The sequence below is a fragment of the Argentina silus genome (assembly GCF_951799395.1).
Source record: "Argentina silus genome assembly, chromosome: 12".
NCBI lineage: Eukaryota > Metazoa > Chordata > Actinopteri > Argentiniformes > Argentinidae > Argentina > Argentina silus.
Window position 1 is genome coordinate 20,642,466 of NC_139666.1, and position 6,000 is coordinate 20,648,465.

A 6,000-nucleotide genomic window follows, 5' to 3' on the forward strand; every position below is an offset into this window, starting at 1 on the left:
ACATAAACATAAACACACACACACACACACACACACAAGCACACGGACAGGACGTCCAGTGAGGCAAACAAGGGAGAGATATAGGAGTGAGAGAGAGAGAGAGAGAGAGAGAGAGGGGGGGGGGAGAGAGAGAGAGAGAGAGAGAGGGCGGTCAAGGGCTGGTCAGAGAGAACACTGATCAATTGACAATGATCATCAGCACAGGGAAAGAGAGAGAGGGAGGGAGAGAGATAGAGATAGAGAAAAACAGAGTATAGCCTAGTTCCCTACCTCTAGCCATCCCAGTAATGGTTCTGTCTGGTCCTGGTGGTCCTTCAATGTGGGTTAGGTTAGGCAGTCCGTTCCCCGCCGGCCAGGCATAGACTGGTCTCTCTCTCTCCCTCCCCCAGTGAGCAGCAACCCTCTCCCTCACACTAACAGAGGCACAGGAGCCCCGGCAGAGGCAGCAACATCCCTCCCATCCAGCCTGAATTAATTAAGCCTTTTTCCCTTTCTCTCTCTCTCTCTCTCTCTCTCTTCCTCTCACTCTGTCTCTCTGTTGCACGCGGTGCTGGTTAGGCTTCCCTTTCCTTCTCTCTCCCTCGCTCTCTGTTGTCGTCTCCCCCTCTGTTCAGTTTCCTCCCTCCTCTGTTTCTCTCCCTGCTTCTCTCCACAGCTATCTCTCTCTCTCTCTCTCTCTCTCTCTCTCTCTGTCCTCTTGTGAGTCGTGCTCTGCAGATTCTATGCGATTCTTTCCCCACCGTCAGCAGGGTTGAAACATCCCTGCACTTTCTTTTCTGACGGCCTGTTTACATAGAGCTGCTCATTCTCCTGCACTCTCTGTCACTCTCTCTCACTCTGTCGCTCATTCTCTCTCTCCCTCTCATCAACACTGCTTTGTCACAGCGCGCCTCACAGGGCTTGCCTCCCCCTCCCTCCTAACTGCCAGAGCCTCTCTCTCTCTCACTCTCTCTCTCTCTCACACACACACACACACACACACACACACACACACACACACACACACACACACACACACACACACACAACATCCTGTGTAGTATCTCACAGACACAGAATTTTAAAGATGTCATTTTAATGTGTCTGCCTGTTGTGCTGGCTATTGACGCTTCAGAGAAAAATCTTCCTGCATCCTTAATTCTCTCACGGCCATCACCAACCACACTCTCCCCTGATGAGTTCTCTTATTTCACAGTATCCTGCATTGTTTCTCTGGTAATGTACATGTGAGCTAAAAAGAGATACAGAAATGTATTCCCTGAGAAACTAAAGTGGGGTGCATCTCTCTCTCTCTCTCTCTCTCTCTCTCTCTAGTTGCCATATGTCCTCTGGCTCCTCTCCCTCTTTACTTTGTCTGTTTGTTTATTTGTTTTAATAACCACTGAACCTCCTTTAGTTTCAGTAAATCAACGGAAATGCCATTTCTAAATAGATTTTTGTCTGATGTGAACTAAAAAGATCTAAAAAGATGTAGAAGTCCATATGTAAGAAGAAGAAGAAGAAGAAGAAGAAGAAGAAGAAGAGAGAATTTGGCACGGTAGTAGCAATGGGCAGGATGGCATAGTGCCAAGGAACAGGCAGTGGAGCGGGCATCGTAGTAGGCAGAGAAACTACCCCATGAGTACTCTGTAGAAAGATATGCACAACACCACAGGGAGTGAATTCATCTTTAAAGGAACACTGGTTTGGCGGTTTCTCTCCACCAGTCCAGAGGAATGTGATAGTGTTTGAGAAAAATACTTTATTTTCAAGTATCTACGACTCTCCAAAGAATGTTTGACATTCACCGGGACTTTTCAAATGATTCTCAGCTGTTAAATGTCATGAGTGATGATATAACAAGCAAAGGTCAGATCGGGCGATAAGGGATGTTCTTATCAAGCCGAATATCAGCCAGAAATGTTGATCAGAGTGGGGCTTAGGCAACACCAATGGTCCGTTGCTTAATTTAAGAACCAGACAAAAGGGATATAAATAGCTCCAGAGTACTCCGCCTCTCCTGAGCGATCAAAAGCAGACTGTTTTCGTCTGGCTTGCGTTTGTTTCATTGCCGTTTTTTTTCCTCCCTTTCTTCTTTGGCAAAAACTGCAATTACAAATCTCCTCAAAGGGAATTTCATGCAAGTCCTTTTTATTTCAGCAGGCATAGGCTGACTTTGAAGGCCCTCAAACAAATGTCAGTCACAAAACTAACTAACTAAAAAAACAGAATGTAGAACTTATATGACCATGTAAACTCTATGATATAACAACCGGTACTACAGCCAAGGTCTGATGCAGAGATCAATGCTTTACAATTCAGAACTCTCAACATTAAATGTGGTGGGAACGTGTGTGGGCTTGGTGGTAGAGAAGTTACTGTCTAACCGTCATGGGTTCCACAGGAGGCGGCGCAGACTGGGTGGTTTTCTCAGAAATGGTTCACTGCTGCAGAGATAAGACCACCTGTCTCCCCACAACATCCCCTCTGCCAGGGCTGCATTCAGTGAACTGGGGAGGCTAGTGGAGGTAGAAATCGGAGGACAGGCTCACTGTAATGCTTGGAATGGAATGAGGAATGGTATCAAACATGTGTGGTTGATACTATTCCCAGGCTCATTGTAATGCTTGGAACGAAATGAGGAATGGTACAGTGTCAACCAAACTACAGTTGGGGACCAGATTATTCAGATAACGGCTACATGTAACTGAACAACCCAAAGTCTAAATTCAGGAAGTAAGACGTTTCCACCAACACTTCTCTCAGCATAACAACAGAGTCAGAAACAGCGAGAGTGTATGACCGATCCGTGCCATGATGTTGTGAATGGGTATCTGTCTGTTATTGTGGGTACGTTTCCTTGGGGATGCTGACTCAAAGTCTAAACACAAGACGTAACTTCCCAGCAAAAGCGTCTCTTAGCATAACGACTGAGTCGAAAGCGACAAGACGCTTTGACAGCACTTAACCAGTATGGGCTGCAGGGTGTGAATGGGTATGAGTGTGTTATTGTGATGCGTGTTTCCCCAGGGATGCTGACTGCCTCTGTGGTAGTTTGACATACTGAGGAAACTGGTGTGCACTGGAGTGTGCTGGTTCACTTCCTGCCTTGCTCTTACCGTAACGACTTTCAGCTTTATTTCGAGTTTATTCAAACGTCACATCACCACACATGCAGAAGAAGGAATTTTCGGCTTACTTAAAGACAATTAATATTGTTTCTGTTTTCTCAGTCAAACCCACACGCAGACTGTACATGCACTCATCTACTAGTGAGTGCACGCACACACGCACGCACACACACACACACGCACGCACACACACACACACACATACGTCAGCCACTGTATTGTACAGGAAGTAGGAGGTCATAGAAGAAGCCTCCAGTGAGGAACAGACAACCCGTAACAGCAACAATGGGGCTTACTGTAGCAGTGGAGGCTGGTGGAAGTAGAAAACTGAGGACAGGGTCAATGTAATGCATGGAATGGAATGAGGAATGGTATCATTGTATGTTTCATACCATTCCTCATTCCATTCATTATAATGAGGCCGTCCTCGGATTTCTACCTCTACCAGCCTCCCCTGTACTGTAGGTTCCCTGTACTGTAGGTTCCCCCCCCCACCCCCCACCATAGCTCCATATGCCCCTAAAACACATCACTGATCTGTCTGTCCACCCTCGGGCCCACACACCAACTAATGGCTGCAACACTTCACCACCCTGCCTATTCATCTCCACTACTGAAACCTTCTCTATTATCAGTGAGGCCATCTGGATCCCTAGCACCACCGTGACAATCTATCAATCAGAGAGTTGTTCATATGACCACATCTGCTCTGTAGTGTATTCATGTACTTACTCTGTGGGTCAGATACTGTACACTATTGTGACAGAACAATATCAGCAACATACTCTACAGTAGCAGGGGCCTTGTCTGTCTGTGTGTGTGTGTGTGTGTGTGTTTGTGTGTGTGTGACTGAGACTACTTACCCCACTGACACATGGTGGATCTGCATGGTTTCCCTCCCGACAGCTCAGGCCGGATCAGTGTCAGAGCACACAGAGGGAAGTCTCAGGGGGCAAAGGTCAGACAGTCAAGGGAACAATAGGGCATCCACACCCCTAGAGGTGCACTGGACCACAAATATCCCTTATTGACCTTTTAAACTTTATATTGCTCCAATGTGCTTTTGTAGTGGCACATTGGAGAATCCAATGAGATGGGCAAAACGATACTCCGGCTGAACAAATGTAGGCTACTCGTTGCAATAACATTGGCGGACAAGTTTCACATCTATTTTAGAAAAAGTCAGAGACACTTGCAGGCTAATATCTAAGCAGCAGAGTGCTGTAGTTTGTTCGATATCCTTGAGATCTTGAATGTGGTTTCATACAATGGTCGACTGCATTTGTCACTAATTCAATAGGCCCTTGAGAAGGTAGAATCTGCCTTGTTAATACAATGTCTTATTTTCTTCAAAAGGCGGTGAGGAGCAAAAACTCAGCTTATCACCTAAGCAACACTAACCACACTAACACATGCTGCTCAGTGGAGGCTGGTGGATGTAGAAATGGAGAGGATGGGCTCATTGTAGTGATGAAACGGAATACGGAATGGTGTCCAACACAAGTGTTTGATATGAGTTTGGTGCAATTCCTCATTCCATCCATTACAATGAGCCCATCCTCCACATTTCTCCATCCGACAGCCTCCCCTGATGCTGCAGTATGATGAACACTGACCCTCCCACAAAAGTGTACAACTTACATGCCGACCACAACAGTGGAGGCTGGTAGAGGTAGACATCGGAGGACAGGCTCTTTGTAATGCATGGAATGGAATAAGGAATGGTATCAAATGTTCTATACCATATCAAATGTTTGATACCATTCCTCATTCCATTCCATGCATTACAATGAGCCCGTCCTCCGATGCCTGCCTCCACCAGCCTCCCTGGACCACATTGATGTGAGAGAGAAAGGTTCCCAGGAGTCATTGATTCTGTCTCTCTCCAGAGAAGTGCAGACCTTCCTATGGCTGGCTCTGTTTTAATGCATGGGCCTCCTGGTGACAGCTCAAAGCCCAGCCATGCAGATACATTACGCAGCAGCCAATAATGAGATCCATATCTGGCGTATCGAGCAGCCAGCCTGGCAGGGAACAGGACATGATGGGGAGAGACGAGCTGGCTGGGCTGTGAGGTCAACATCTGTGTGTATGTTCAAGCTCGCGAAACATATATACATTGGCTACATATGCACATAGGCTACATATGGACACAGGCTACATAGGCTACATATGTACATAGGCTACATATGGACATAGGTTACATACACATGGACATAGGTTACATATTTACATAGGCTACATATGGACATAGGCTACATATTTACATAGGCTACATATGTACATAGGCTACATATGTACATAGGCTACATATGGACATAGGCTACATATGGACATAGGCTACATACACATGGACATAGGCTACATAAATATGGACATAGGCTACATATGGACATAGGCTACATACACATGGACATAGGCTACATACACATGGACATAGGCTACATACACATGGACATAGGCTACATACACATGGACATAGGCTACATAAATATGGACATCGGCTACATATGGACATAGGCTACATATTTACATAGACTACATATGGACATAGGCTACATAGTGACTAACAATTTTCATTGGCAATCTATGTATTTAGGTGAAATGAAATGAAGTTACCAATGTACAGTACCAGTCAAAAGTTTGGACACACCTTGCCAAGAGTGTGCAAAGCTGTCATCAAAGCAAAAGGTGGCTACTTTGAAGAATCTAAAATATAAAACATATTCTGGTTTGTTTAACGCTTTTTTTGTTTACTACACAATTCCATATAGTTTTGATGTCTTCAATATTAATCTACAATGTAGAAAATAATTTTAAAAAAAATAAAGAAAACCATTAAATGAGAAGGTGTGTCCAAACCTTTGACTGGTACTGTACATAGTTCATA